This window comes from Pan troglodytes, chromosome 1, assembly GCF_028858775.2.
Source record: "Pan troglodytes isolate AG18354 chromosome 1, NHGRI_mPanTro3-v2.0_pri, whole genome shotgun sequence".
In the NCBI taxonomy this organism is placed as follows: Eukaryota; Metazoa; Chordata; class Mammalia; order Primates; family Hominidae; genus Pan; species Pan troglodytes.
Window position 1 is genome coordinate 38,973,889 of NC_072398.2, and position 16,727 is coordinate 38,990,615.

The 16,727-nt window shown below is 36.3% G+C and overlaps 1 protein-coding gene across 13 annotated transcripts in view; it reads right to left on the minus strand.

Moving 5' to 3' along the window:
• The window catches only part of SYT14 (synaptotagmin 14), a 233,815-nt gene that overhangs the window by 26,652 nt on the left and 190,436 nt on the right, over positions 1-16,727 (minus strand). Inside the window, exon 7 of one of the 13 annotated variants that reach the window (XM_063790429.1) lies at positions 1-16,727. This exon is cut by the window's right edge and continues 28,930 nt beyond it. The exons of the other annotated variants lie outside the window; for them this stretch is intronic. The gene's annotated coding sequence lies outside the window, so the exon portion shown is untranslated. 13 annotated transcript variants of the gene reach the window in all.

Sequence of the window (16,727 nt, forward strand, 5' to 3'; positions counted from 1 at the left end):
TGATTTCTAAGTGTCTTCCATGTTTTGGATTATAATTATCCATAGACTATTGGTTTTCCAACAGTGGTTAGTGAAATCTATTGAATTTCATTTTAAAAATATAATTTTAACTATTTAAAAATTAAAATAAAAACAATACGAGTATATAAATGAGTAATATAATAGAGGCAATATAGTGTACTCGTAAGGAAAGGAAACTTTGCAGTCAGATTTACGGGGGTCTGTTACAGGACCGTGACTTTAGTAAGGTATTTAGCATCTCCATACTTCAGTTATCTAAAAAAGGTGAAATAACTATGTCTACTTCCTTAATAGTTATACCACTTGTTAATATATTAGGGAACACATTGTATTGCAAATAAATTTAATGTATTATTATTTGTATCTTGGACTAAAGATTTACCTGTCATTTCTGTTTAATTGAGAATATTTGAAGTTTAAAGAGCAAGCTGTCAAAGTTATCATTTGTAACTCCTTATCTATATGAATCAGAGTTTTCTCTAAAATGTATAATTAAAACAAAAGAAATACATTGCACTGGATTTCAGAGCTGCAGCAAGATGAAAATGTATTAGCAGCAATTGCATAACTGTAGGTGCCTGTGCTTTGGAGTAAGACAGTTGAGTTTATAAATAAGCTCTAACTTTTTGCCATCTGTGTGACCTTGGACATGTTTTAAAAGTTCCTTGAGACTCAATTTCCTCATCTATAAAAATAATATAGTAATAGTACCCTCTAGAAAATTTTATTCTCAATTTTTTGTTCATCAAAACAACCCTATCATTTTCAGTATTAATAGATGTTACAAGTAAATATTATAAAATAAGATTTGTTAGTAAAATATCACTTTTCTCTGCCTTACGTATTTGAGTTATAAATAATATTTCATTTGAAATAAAGGGTCTGAATGCTTGAAAAGCTTGAAAAGCCTGAAAAGCCATGAACTACACTATCTTTATATCCTATTTCTGAATGGTCATTCAAATGACCACATTTTATACATTGTAAGACTGTGCTGCCCCCTGCCGACCCAGTTTCTCCAAAATATTTTGAGTCTTCACTTAAGTCAAAACTTACAGTATTACACTTAAGTAACTCTCTAGTAGGCTGGTGGACAGTAATAATATAGATGGTAAAATATTGAATGTAGCGCTAAATAATATGTGACATTTTTCAAGATATTAAAATATAAACAAATGGGAGCAAATGAATATAATATCCTCCCAACTGTGTAATATTTAACAAATTTAGATATCCAATTCCAAGTAACTATTGTAATTGCTATTGTTTACAGTGCTGCTGACACATGGTGAAAAATTAGCAAAATATATACATTTCTGGCTAAGATTAAATATTCAGTAATTATTTCCCTGATTCTTTCACCGAATTAATAGCAACTTTATCTTTATTTCCCTACATTAGAATGGCACTTGTTTTTTGGCTAGCTGCAATGTATTAAAATTACACTTTTAATGCATTACCTTTTCCAACTTTTGGGCATCTTCTCTTTTTTAATCTCACATGACCAACCAGATATACACTAGTGATTTTTCCTCCGGATAGTATCTCAAAATAGGCTCTTCCTTATTACTAAAACTCCTCTAATAGAGTGTTATTATCTAATAGTGCAAAAAGTACTTGACAAATCAAAAGAGCTAGGAGTAGTTCTACCTGTTGCTAGCCCTAAGCCTGGGAAGTAATTGATCTACTGAAAGTCTCATTTTTCTCCGTTATAAAACAGAGATTCATGTTCATGTCCTCTCAAGTGATAAGATTACGTGAGCTAACACATAAGTGTTTTAAAAATAGATCACTATATTTCCATAATGCAATTTCATCTTAGTTATCTTTTCCCCATTCTGATGCTTCTTGTACACTATTATCTGTGTCGTCTGCCGTGAATGCATACAGTGGGAAATGGGGGAGGAAGGGGTGCAGAGAGCAGGCACAGGAGAGGTCTCCTATGCTCAATCAGGTCATCCTCCATGTCAGCTCAATCTGTTACTTACTTTTAAATCTTTGAACTTTTGGCCTTGTATCTTTTTTCTGGTAACGTTCTTAGTTTTCTTTAACTGGCCATTTTGGATCAGCTCATCACACTACAGTTCACCAATCTCCATGCCAGCATATGAACATCAGACACTGGTAAACTAGACTTCCATACACCTGGCTTTGGTGGTGCCACACCTCTACTCAAACACCCTTACAGGCAGAATGGTGAAGTAAGGACCTCTGAAAGTCTGCTCCTCTATAAAAGCAACATGAACACTGGCAAACATTGTCAAAAAAAACTTTTTCAGAACTCTGAACTAACTAAAGGCCTGCAACACTCCAAGGAGCGTTTATTCAAGAAAAATGGCTGAATACTGTGAGAACTACCAAGGTTTGTGGCATTTTAAATATACCCTATTCCCATTACCCTCTCCCCAGTTCCCTGGTAGTGTTGAAAGCCAACACTTGCAACTGTGAAATCCAACAGCCTCATAGATGCTGGAGGGGGAAGAATGGGTTTGGAGTGCCCAGGAGCCCCATCTTCAGAGAAATGACATTACTTCACTTGTCTCACAGTTCTGTGAAAAGTTCCATTCTCAGGCTTTGTTTTGATTTTACTTGACTCAGATTGATAAGAACTATATCCTTAGAACATCTGTTGGAAACAATCAGTGGCAATTGTTTAACATGGCAGTCACCAAAGAAGCAGTACTGGCTCCGGCCAATGAAAAAATAAGAGCAAAATCTAGGGAATGAGATGTTAATAGGGATCTCTGAAAAGTTCTAAGACATTTCTGGAAATCTAGCAGTCTATACACATGTGCAAAGCTATGTGCATGCCCAGAAAAAACTTGAGAAGGTCCTAGTCTCTTACCTCTAGCTGATCTTGCTGCTCTGTGCATGCAGAAAGTGAAAGTTAAGGCACAGTTGTAAACTGACTCTTGGAGCATTGAAGGCATGGCTCAATATACACAGAACCCCTCAGCAAAGACTTAATGAAATCTCTGTCCAGTTGTTAGCTGAGCTGACCACTAATGTTAACTGAGATGCACATGACAATAATATAGACTTTACAAAATCCAAGAAAGTCATCAAAGAGGAATGACAACAACAAACAGCAACAATAAACTATGGGGGCGACTAGTCTAGGAGAATGTCTTTGTCAAGGCATTCAGATTGGAAGTGAAGAATCAGAACTACTTCTATTCACAGATGACATGATCTCCTATGCAGTAAATCCTAAAATACACATGAAGAAAATAACTACTAGAACTAATGAATATGCTCAGCAAAGCTTCAGGATTTGTGATCAATATATGAAAATCAATTTTATCTCTTTACACTAGCAATGAACAATTAGAAAACAAAAAATTAAGAAAACAATTCCATTCACAATAGCCTCAATATGAATAGAATACTTAGGAATGTATTTAACAAAACTGTAAAATTTGTATTACACTGAAAGTTACAAGACACTTTTGAAAGAAATCAAAGAAGTCCTAAATAAATGAAAAGACATCTCATGCTAATGGATTGGAAGACTTAAATTGTTAAGATGGTAATGTAGCCCAAAGTACGGATCAAACAGATTTGATGCGATCCCTATCAAAATTGCTAAGGCCTTCTTTTTTTTCAGAAACAAAGAAGTCCATCCTAAAATTTACGTGTCCTAAAATTCATATGTAAGTGCAAGGGACCCAGAATAGCCAAGACAATCTTGAAAAACAATAACAAGGTTGGAGGACTCACACGTCCCAATTTTAAAACTGATTATAAAGCTTCAATAATCAAGAAAGTGTGGTACTGGCAGAAGGATAGACAAATAGATTAACGAACTATAATTGACAGTTCAGAAATAAAAACTTACATTTATGGGCAATTCATTTTCAACAAGGGTGCCAACACAAATAAATGAAAAAAAGATTTTTTTTCAACAAACTGTTGGGACAACTGGATATCCACATGTAAAAGAATTAATTTGGACCTCTCCCTCACACCGTATTAAAAAATCAACTCAAATGGATCATAGTCCTAAATTTAAGAGCTAAAACAATAAAACTACTAGAAGAAAACATGGTAGTAAATCTTTATCTTATATTAGGCAATGGTTTCATAGATAAGACACTAACAGCACAAGCAACAGAAGGAAAAAATCAATAAACTGAATTTCTCAAAATTAAAAACCTTGTGCTTCATAGAACATCATCAAGTAAAAAGAAAAGCAGAATAGGAGGAAATATTATCAAATCACTTATCTTACAAGGGACCGATTTCCTGAATATGTAAAGAACTCTTACAGCTCAAAAATAAAGAGACAAGCCAATTTAAAAAATAGGCAAAGGATTTTAATAGAAATTTATCCAAAGAAGATACACAAATGGTCAATAAGCACATGAAAAGATGCTCAACATCATTAGTCATTAGGGAAATACAAATCAAAACCATAATAAGATACCACTTTATACCCAGTAGGATAGCTTACATAAAAAGACAGATAATAACAAGTGTTGAAGAGAATGTGGAGAAACTGAAACTCTCATACATTGCTGGTGGGACAGTAAAATGGTGCACCTACTTTGAAAAACTGTTTGGCAGTTCCCAGAAATGTTAAGAATAAATACAGCTCTAGAACTGGACATATACTCAAGAGAAATGAAACTATATGTCTACACAACAACTTGTACACAAATGTTCATAGCAGCATTATTCATAAAAGCCAAAAATGGAAACAACCCAAATGTCAATGAATGAAAAGATGAACAAAATGTGGTATATCCATACAAAGAATATTATTAAGTCCCCAAAAAACAACGAAGTATGGATACATGATAAAACATGAATGAGCCTTGAAAACATCATGCTAAGTAAAAGTCATCAAACACAAAAGGCCACATATTGTATGATTTGATTCATATAAAATGTGCAGGAGAGGCAAAACCATAGAGACAAAAAATAGGTTAGTGGTTGCCAGGAGGTGTAATTGCTAATGGCTACAGAGTTTTTGTGGCGGGGATAATAAAAATATTGTGAAATTAAATCATGGTGATGGCTGCACAACTATGTGAATATTCTAAAAATCATGACTTTTACACTATAAAAGGGTGAATTTTATGATCTGTGAATCATGTCTCAATAGTTATGAAAAATTACTTACAGGATCCCTATTTCAGAATAATACAATCTTAGAAAGAATCTCAAAGATAATTTAATCTAGTGGTTTTCAAAAAGTTGTAGTAAAAGTACCCTTTTGGCTGGGGGTGGTGGCTCACACCTGTAATCCTAGCAGGAGCTGGAGACCAGCCTGGGCAACATGGCAAAACCCCATCTCCACTAAAAATCAAAAAAAAAAAAAAAAAAAAAAAAGAAAAAAGAAAATTAGCCAGGCCTGGTGGTACACGCATGTAGTCCCAGTTACTTGAGAGGCTGAGGCACGAGAATCGCTTGAACCTGGGAGGTGGAGGTTACAGTGAGCTGAGATTACACCACCGCACTCCAGCCTAGGTGACAGAGCAAGACTCTGTCTCAAAAAAAAAAAAAAAAAAGTACTCTTTAAAAAAATAAAATCTTATTCTTATTCCACGTTCAAATACATGAAACAGGTAAGTATAGCATTGTATTAGTATACATTTATTACTGAGCTCAAATTATAACAGGCTATTTCAATAAAAAAATGAAATTTGATATTTAGGTTTGTTGGTAACAGTTTAGTCATATATTAACTTTGCATCCAGTGTTTGTGTTTTATTTTATGTATAAAATCAATAAAGAGCTGATAAGTTGTGAATTACCTTGTCTTGCAATGTCAGAATATTAATTCATTGAACTGACCAAGAAAATTGAAAGATAAAGTTAGGGAACATTACAGAAACTTTTTAAGTTAAACCATTACTATAATGATTGCTTATATTTTAAAGAAAACTATCCTGATTTTATGCAAATAATTAAAACTACCTGATTTTTTAAATATAGAAAAAGCAGTGACTGTGATGCATGAATTTAGTATTAATAGAATTTTTATGGCAGACATATATAGGACTAAATTAAATAATATATAGCAATTAAACAATATATCAACACCAAACTATAGCTATTCCCAAGTCACAATTACAAGAATTTCAAATATATAGAGAGATATGGGAGAAGTGGCTTTATTAGTAAATCTATAGAAGACAAAAAAGTAGATAGTGAATGATATGGTTTGGCTGTGTCCCCACCCAAATCTCATCTTGAACTGTAGCTCCCATAATCCCCACATGTCATGGGAGGGAATTGGTGCGAGGTAATTGAATCATGGGGGTGGGTTTTTCCTGTGCTGTTCTCTTGATAGTAAATAAGTCTCATGAGATCTGATGGTTTTATAAAGGGCAGTTCCCCTGCACAGGCTCTCTTGCCTGTCGCCATGTAAGATGTGACTTTGCTCCTCATTTGCCTCCACCATGGTTGTGAGACTTCACCAGTCATGTGGAACTATGAGTCCATTAAACCCTTTTTCTTTATAAATTACCCAGCCTCAGTATGTCTTTATTGGCAGTGTTGAGAATGGACTAATACAGTGAGTTAACATGTAAACAATTTCCAATAGATTAAAATTTAGTACACAGCATGTGTTTATGTTGATTTTTTTTATTTACCATTTTAAATTATAATTAAAAAAAGAGGCTGGGCACAGTGGCTCACACCTGTAATCCCAGCACTTTGGGAGGCTGAGGTGGGTGGATCACGAAGTCAGGAGTTTGAGACCAGCTTGACCAACATGGTGAAACCCCGTCTCTACTAAAAATACAAAAATTAGCTGGGCATGGTGGCGCATGCCTGTAATTCCATCTACTCAGGAAGCTGAGGCAGGAGAATCACTTGAACCCAGGAGGCGGAGGTTGCAGTGAGGTGAGATTGCACCACCGCACTCCAGCCTGGGTAACAAGAGCAAAACTCCATTTCAAAAAAAAAAAAAAAAAAGAAATTTGAAGCAAACATTTCCAGAATCCCAGAGCATTTCTGGAGAACATGGTTCAAATCTACCTACTCTACCTAACATATTTACCTTAGAAATGAAAAAAAAAATAAGGCCTGGAGAGGTTAATTAAATATCTTTCTGAAAGTTTTAACATATCTAGTTGTTCTGGAGAAAATGGACTAGGACTTAGGATTCTGGACTCTTAATTCGAATGGTCTTTTTACTAAGAAGTCTAAATCCCTTATTCTGTTTTTGAGGATCTTTATAATCTGGCTTCATCCTCATATTCACTTTCATTATTTTTCCCTCTATAATTCACAAGAGTAGTGAGGTCCCCACATTTCTACCAAGGAAGAGTGCCAGTGGGATGGTGATGATTTTTGGTGGGGGTATGGTAACTGCCCATCAAGAATGTGAGCATAGGAGGTGAAGGAGGCTGTGTCCTACGAGTTTAGCTTTCAAATCTGGGGCTCACACCTGCCTCCTCTTCAGAGTTCCTGTTATTGTTTGGGCCTTCAGAGGGGATTGATACAAATTACAAAATTGGGTAAGTCCCTTCAAATCTGCCCAAACACTGACAGAAATTCATTTGTATAAAATTTTCAAGCATATGTTACCAGGATCCATGAGGCACTCCTGCAGATTGTGGTTCAGTCTGAAGCTCCTGCCATCTGACTGTACCATCTTCTCCCTCTCAGCAATGTTTCAACTGCTAATCATCTAGTGAGGCCTGCTCCTTTAGTGAAGAATTCCACCTGGCTCACAGATTCCCCTGTACCCTAACATCTCTCTGACTTAATGTGACTTAAGGTGAATTAAATTTCCACATGAATGATCCTTCTAACAGTCTGCACACTAAGTTATTTGATTTTCTCATCTCTAATGACTTCTCCCTCCCAGTCTCACTATTATTTATTGGGCCTCGGCACCACCAGAGGCTACGGTGAGGTCTTTGCCAAAATTACTAAGTAAAACAGGTACTAACTACACCTCTTTTTTCTAACATAATTTGCTCACTCAACTGCTCTCATAACACCATGCTTTGACTGGACCTTCAGTGCTTGACACTATACTTTTTGTTCATCAGCCCCTTCTTGTCCTTACTTCTTCCTCTATCAAGCTGGCATTCCAAGCTGCCAAAACGCTAACCTTGGAAGAACCAATTAACTCCTTGATTGTACTAGGAAAAGCATCACACAATGGGATGAATTGGAACTTTGGCCATCATCTGGCTATACTTACAATCTAGTTATACTTCTCGGGTAAATTTATTTTTCCATTTCCCCAATTATTATAAATCTTCCATTTTCTAAAATCAGCTGACCCAGTTCCATTCTCCTAAAATCACTGACCCTGTTCCCTTTCTCCTTACTCATTCCTGCCTCCTGCTTCTCACTCTCTCTCACATACACATGCACACATACACACACACCTCTCAATATGTGGAAACTTCCTCAACTTCCTGTGAAAATATCTACAAACTTTCTGACATCTGGATTCTCTCCTTCTTTCTTACCATTGTAAGAGGAGGCATCCCTTGTATTTCAGACCAATTTCTCCACCTGCTGTCTGGATCCTATTTTCTACAGCCTTCTTGTCTCACATCCTAAATATCAGGCTTCAGTGAATTTGTCTCAGCCATATTTAAATATGCTTAAGTCTCACTCATAGTTTAAAAATTCATTTTGAATCCCAAACTACCTATGGCCAAGAAAAGAAGTGCTGGAAGGAATCAAGAAGAACAATCCCCAAAACTCACGTAGGCCTGAGAATAATTCACATTCTGAACAAAGTGTAGAAAACATAATATATGGGGCACTGAGTTGAGTACTTAGAAGGAAATTGCCTGAGTAGTGGGGTCAAATTAGCCCTAGAATAAACAATGTCTAGTTTTCTATAGCAAAACTTAAAAGCAAGCCTCAAAAGGATCAAAATGTTTTCAAGTTGCCTGACTGCATCCAAGAACAAAGCTCAAAAGTAAGAGAAAACAAAATAATTTAGCACCCAACAATGTATAATCCACAATATCTGGGATCCATTAAAAATAATCAAGCATGAAAAGAAGAAGGAAAATAAAACCCATATTAAGGAAAAAAAGTCAATTGATAAAAACTGATCCAGAAACTAAACAGATGATAGAATTTGTAGACATGGACCTTAAAACAGCTATTATAAATATGTCCCATGGTTCAAGACAATAGAAGAAAACATGGGCTTGTTAAGAAGAGACACAGACTATATAAAATAGACCAAAATTTAACTTATAGAGGCTGAAAAATCTATCTGACATGAGAAATACACTGGACTGGATTGCCAACATAGACATTGCACAGGACAAGATCAATGAACCCAAAGATACAGCAATAGAAGGTCTAAAATCAAACCACAGAGGAAAAAAAAGACAGGGAAGCCAGGTGCGGTGGCTCATGCCTGTAATCCCAGCACCTTGGGAGGGTGAGGCCAGTGGATCACTTGAGGCCAGGAGTTTGAGACCAAACTGGCCAACATGGCAAAACCTGTCTCTACTAAAAATACAAAAAATTAGCCAGGTGTGGTGGTGCATGCTTGTAATCCTAGGTACTCGGGAGGCTGAGGCAGAAGAATCACTTGAACCCGGGAGGTGGAGGTTGCAATGAGCTGAGATTGTGCCACTGTATTCCAGCCTGGGTGACAGAGTGAGACTCTGTTTTTGAAAAAAAAAAAAAAAAAAAAAAAAAGACAGGGAAAAAAATTAAGACCACAAAAATTAAGAACACAGCATCGGTGAGTTGGGACAACTTCAAAGGGTCTCATATATATGTATCAGAGTTTCAGAAAGGGGTTATGTGGCCAGAATTAATATTTGAAGAAGTACTGGCAAAAGGTTCCCTTTAATTAAAACTACAAATCCAATCCTTTGAGAAACTCAATGAACCCAGATCGACAGGATGAGATTTGTATGATGAGGTTATGGCTCCTAGCTTTATCAACAGTTTTACAGTGGTACTGTAAAATGATTTAGGAAATGGAGGAGGAGGAAAAGCATGTTTAGGGGTAGGGGCAGAAAGGAGTTCATTATTGTATATGGTGAGTTTAAGGACAAAAGTATGAAGCTTTAAAGGTATACTGTATGTGAAAACACTCTGTAAACAGTTGAAGTGTTTTACAAATGATTTAAGTATGTGTTCAACTAAGGCAAGAAACTCAGGGCTCTATTTCATTAATACTAATGATGATGCTAAGCTTAAAACTGTAAAACTTAGATACAGATGTTCAAATAAATAAGAGTAATGCATAGTTAAGAGCAAGATAATCAAAACAGGGTGTGGTGGCTCACACCTGTAATCCCAGCACTTTGGGAGGCTGAAGCGGGTGGATTGCTTGAGCCCAGGAGTTCAAGATGAGCCCTGGCAACATAGTGAGACTCCTGTCTCTACAAAAAAAATTTTAAAAATTAGCCGGGTGTGGTGGCATCCACCTGTGGTCTCAGCTACACAGGAGGCTGAGGTGGGAGGATCGCTTGAGCCTGGGAGGTTGAGGCTGCAGTGAGCCACGATTGCACCACTGCCTTCCAGCCTGGGTGACAGAGCAAGACCTTGTCTCCAGCCTGGGTGACAGAATGAGACTGCATCTCAAAATAAATAAATAAATAAATAAAATCAACAACAACAAAACCTAACCAATCAAATTGTAACTATGTGCCAACCCTTACATGAATAATGTTGTAATCCTGCCAAAAGCTCCTCTGTCTCTGCCTATACAAATGAAACTTTAACTTCCCTACTTTGGAATGCCAACTCCATTCCTATGGAGTTGGTGTTTCTGAGTGGTCCATCCCCACACTTTACACTTGAATAAGCTCTCCAAAAAAAAAAAAAAAAGAGTAAATAAGATAATCAGCTGTGACTAAGACATCTTTTGGGCTAGGTTCTCAAAAATAAACAACCAGACAGTTGCCAAAAAAACATCAAAATTAGTATTCAGCTCTAGGATTCTTACAAATTTTTATTCGCCTCCACCTTGCACAAGAAGCAAAAGGAATAATACTTCAGAAAGTACAGAGGTTTTGATCTTTCTGTCAGTTCACTTAGAATGGATAAGTGAATATATTAATAAAATATGGGAGGCAAGAGAAAATACTAATACACTGGACACCACTATCAGATTCACCATTACTGGCACCACTATTGACTAACTCCAGCTACTCAATCAGATTTAAGCATTTACTTAAATCTGATTTGATAGCAGGTGTCCTCTGCTATCAAATGAAATAAACCTATTTGCTATACAATATCTATTAACTCATTTCTTATTATACTTTCAGTAAATATGAAGAGCAGCATAAGAATCTGAGGACTTCTCCAGTGATAATAGCTTCTGGTATAAATTTGAGGTTGTCACAAAAGCTGCATCTATTATATTATAGGAATAATAAGTGTTGAAGAACCTATATCCCAGTGGAATACAGCAAAAGTCACTGCCTCCCAAACTGAGTCTGATTCTCCAGAGAACCTGACCTGAGGGCAACTGCTAAGATGCTTTGCTAGAAATATATGTGCACTTTCAGAAAGTTCTCCTCCTAGAAAGGGGTATAACTGCAACATTAGGACTCTAACATATGAGCATGTCTATTAATTAAAAGAAGGTACCACCTTTTGAAGTTAGTTATCCTCCAGCTGACTTATAGAAAGGTCCTCTGACCATTGTGGGAAAATAAAAAGATCAGAGTAAGATATAATAAATTCAGAGAATGGTGTACAGATTTACAAAAGCTCCTAGACAGTCAAAGTGTGGAAATGAAGTCAGGTTTTACAGGGCTTTAGAAAAAAAATCTCAGAAACAAGTAAGAGGTATAGTTAGATCTGTAACAGTGGGGAAGATTCACAATGGTCGGATTTAAGGCAGCTACACTAGAATCCAGAAGAGAGGCTAGGGACTTGTCAGTACCATGGATAGTTCCACCACTCAGTTTCTGTCTTTAATCTCAGAAGGCCAAAAATTATATCTAGTTGCAATACTCTGAAGATTATACTTGGTGGCCATTTCATAGACATCTGGAAAAGGGAAATATCTGAATTATCTGAGACATAAAGTATGGCCACATGTGCGTAATGGTCAATATAAGTTAGTGGCTACACACACACACACACACACACACATAATATATAAAATCATCATCATCTTAGACTTTATAGAGGGACTGTTGAGGGGTCATTAACTTACAAAACCAATTAAGGGTGATGAAATAATCTGTACAATAAACCCCTATGACACAAGTTTACCTATATAACAAACCTGCACATGTACCCCTGAGCTTAAAATAAAAGTTAAAAAAAATCAATTATGTCCAAGCAGGGTGAGGAGGGTGTCCTCACAGAGGAGTGGCACACCAGCAGGGTGAACAGGATGTCCATGCCAGGATGGGAAGAAAGATATGAAGAGGTGGACTTGGCATGGGGAGAGAGCCCAGATGGGCAGCCTGGTGGTGGCCATCAGATCCTGAGCAGAATAAGGAGAACATTTCCACAGAGGGATGGCCTTGCCTGGGGTGTAGAGCCTTGGTGGGGTAAAGAAGACATTTCATTGAGGGCAACACATAGTAAACACAGAATGGGCTGCCAGAACCTTTTGCAGGGTGAGAAGGGCACCCATTCAGAGGGGTGAGCCAGTTCAGGTATCAGGTTCCAAGTAGAGTAAGGAGAGTGTTTCCATGGAAGAGTGGTCTAGTGTGGGATGTCAGAGCCCAAGGCTGGTGTCCTGCATCAGGGCCAGCCTGGTATGAGGCTTCAAAACCTTTGCAGGGTGAGGAGAGCTTTTACTTGGTGTCAGAGGCCAAATACAATGAGGACTTCATGCAGGAGGAGAAAATAAACACAGGGAGTTAGAACCTGAGTTTGGGAATGAATATGTTTATATGGAAGAAGGGATGGCTGCAACAGAACACTGGCTACATTCAAAGAGATTGATCAAATGAGTTAATACATTAAGGATAACAGAAGCCATGCTTTTCACTATGGAAAAAGGTAGCTACACATATAAAAAGGGAGAAAATTAGTATGAATCCTGTGGTGCTGAATTAAAATTGGTAGTCTCAATGTGAATGCATGGCTTTCAATATATAGGTATAGAAATAAATATAAATGTAAATATGTATATGCACATATACATATATATAAATAATGATAAAAAATAGAAGGATAATTTTCCATAAGTCTTGCCTCTACGAAAAAGTGGCATAAGGCATGAAAGATATTTAGTATAGTATATACCATTCTACTGTGCAATTAAGACTTTAACAATTTACATTTTCTTTCATATTTTATAACAAGTTCTACATATATTAATAAGACTATTCATATAAAAGGGAGAAAATTTTTTAAAATTACTCATGCAAGACGTTCAGAGGGACAAAATGGATTATGAAAACAACTTGTCAATTCCAACTAAAAGGAAATCAAATTAAACTATCCTTAAGAAAGAAGTGGCTAAAAGGTGACAGTCACAGCGGTGATGGTAGTAGAAACAATAGTGATGATGATAATATTAACACAACTATTATTTACTGACTGTTTACTAAGTCCCAGGAACTGTGCTAGCCACTTCATATGAATTAAAATCTTAAACACATTCTCACTAAGGAATTAGGACAATGATGATTTCAGTTTAAATTTATGAATACCGTGAGTTTCAAATTTCCTTTCTTAAACGTTAAAGTGGTAATAACAATTCTCTTATGCCACAAAACAGACTGTTTGAAGATTATTTCTGATTCAAATTTCAAATGTTATGAATAAGTTACTGACAAATATAATGGCAAAATATGATTTATATGTACATTAAAATAGGAATACAGAAGGATATTTCTGAGACCAACTTCATCGTGAATTCTCTAGCTACCTGAGTTATTACATATGATGTTATTACTGTTGTTTCTGTACATATCCTCATAGAGTATTAAAAGCATTTCTCAGGAAATGGAAAGTTAATGGCTATAGAAATAGCAATGGTTTCTATTTCACTTTATCACGATGTGGTATTTTGGAACAAATCTTTTAATGTCATTTTCATTCCTTCTGTCATTTTACACTGTGAAGTTCAGGACAGTCCAGGTGGGACTATACACCGTAAAAATGGCCTTGTGGATAATTAATGGGCCACTTGGCCTATTTTCCACATCAGTATTCCTAAATGACCAGTGAAGCCCAGGAAATGATGAATTTGTCAGTTTCTTAAAAATTTAGTTCTAATATCTTCAATGCCACAATAAACTTTGTTTAAATAAACTGAATCCAAAGAAAAATGTAATCTATAATACTCTAGGTTACATACAATGAACACTGGAAAAAAAACCATTTTTTTTCTCATGGTCATAATGACTTTAATCCATCTTAAAATGTTTTTTGTTTTTTTCTGCTCTCAAAATGTACTAAGCTTCTAATGAATCAAGGAGATAAATAATTTTAATATTTTACAGTGTATATGAAATGTAAAATTTTGAAAGAAGCCAAGGGCAATGAAATGGTTAACATTTAATAGTGTGTATAAGTACTTCTTTCCATTCGTTTAGCTGGTTGCAGTTTGAGCAGTTTTGGAAAAAACAGTTTTATAATAGTTTTCTGAATGATATGGTTTGTTTCATGTTAAGTCTATGGTCAGACCCGACAGATATTTCAGAACTCAACAGTGACTCATTGCAATCCTGGGGCTATCCAGAAAATGACAGTGAAGAAGAAGATATGAAAGTAAGATAGATTCTGTGGGGCAATGACAATTGATGCAGTTTTGGTATTAGAGGCTCTTGTAGAGCTTTTACAAGATACAGATACTCAGGCCCCACAAATCAACAGGTCTAAGTGGGAGCCTGAGCATCTTTACTTTGAAGACTCTCCAACTCATTCTAGTGTAATTAAGATTGAGAATCACCGTTTTCAGGGCTTACTTAGCTCATAGCCAATTAAGCATATTAGAAAGACACTGATTGTGTGAAATAGACCTCAAGTTTCCTAAAGGCAATGTGCAGAAAATTCTGCCTAATTCTGAGGCAGCATCAAACTGATTAAAATAGGATTTCATGTATATTATGTCCAATCACTAAAGGTTTAGTGAACATTATTATCAAGAAAGTTTAAATAAATATTATAGTAGACATTAGCTGGTTATGTCCCTAGCATCCATTCATCACTTCCTTTTAGTGGTGGTACCATGAACTTAACTCCTTTCTAACTTTCATCTAATGTGATTTGGAAGGTGACCGACCAACCAGAAGCTCCAGGGCATAAGCTAATCAGTGCGTCCCATCCTTGTAGCCACTGTGATTGGTTCTGGAATGGGCACACAACTCAGTGAGACACAAGGAGTTTCAAGAGGGCCATTATGTGAAACCTGATTATGCAGCTGATGCATGGAAGGCAGGGTCGGGGAAGAGAGTAGAAAGAGAAACCAGCACCTTGGTAATATTATTTCTGTCATGCCTGAAGAAAGGCCTACTCTCTAGGTCTTTATTATTGCTTAAACCATTTTGAGTTGGTGTGCATTCACTTGAAACTGACAGAATCTTAACTGATGCAAATAATTATTCAGTGTAATCTCTGGCTTTTTATATGATTAAATGATGGTAGGGGATTTCTAAAAAGGAAACTTTTCTTAATATTTTTACTATAATTTCATTTGTACTTCTTTATAATTCTACTCTTGAAGCTATTTTTTTGGATACCTAAGGAACATACATTGCTAAATATTTGAAAAGGAAAACAAAGGCAGTAAAAGATGGAAAAATCTGATGAAACACAAAAAAACAGACCAAAATATGTCCTCAGAACTTATTCCAAAATATGTACTTCAACTCACTCATATCCACAATGTTCTTCGGGAAAACAATTTATGTATCAGTGGTTCTGATATTTTAGTGTATGCTACTATCACTTGGGCAATTTGTTTAAAATAGATTCCTAGGCTGCTTTCCAGTGATTCTGATTTAGTGGATCTAGTGTTGAGTCCCCGAAATAGACACTGTTCGTATTCCATAAGATTCTGATGCAAATGATTGGCAGAGCTTACTCAGAAATTCTGTAGGACATAAGAGGGTAGTGGATCTGTTTCAGAACAAACACTTCAGCTACGAATTTTGCATTTTAAATATTGATTTTTAAAGAGTGGCATTTCTAATGTAATATAAAAGTGAAAAATATTTTCCAAAGGTAAACAAGTCTAAGTTATTATTAAAAGAAGATGAAAGGAAAAATAAATATTGTATATGAGTTGCAAACTTTTGTTTGCATTTACAATATAAGATAGCTGTTTACTAGTGAAGAGCTACATATATACATCTACTTTTTTTTTTTTTTGAGACAGGGTCTCGCTCTGTCACCCAGGCTAGAGTACAATGGTGTGACCATGGCTCACTGCAGCCTCAATCTCCCAGCCTCAAGCAATCCTCCCACCTCAGCCTCCCAAGTAGCGGGACCACAGGCATGTGTCACCATGCCCAACTAATTTTTTAAAACATTTTTTGTAGAGACTGGGTCTCCCTGTGTTGTCCAGGTTGGTCTCGAACTTCTGACCTCAAGCGATCGTCCTGCCTCAGCCTTCCAAAGTGCTGGGATTACAGGCATGAGCCACCATACCTGGCCTTAAAAGTCTACCTTGAAAATAATTAATAGTCATAGATCTAATCATCCTATTTTATTTTACTGAGATGGATTTTCTCTTTTTGCCCAGGCTGGAGTGCAATGGCGCAATATTGGGCACAATCTGCAACCTTCGCCTCCCAGGTTCAAGCAATTCTCCTGCCTCAGCCTCCCGA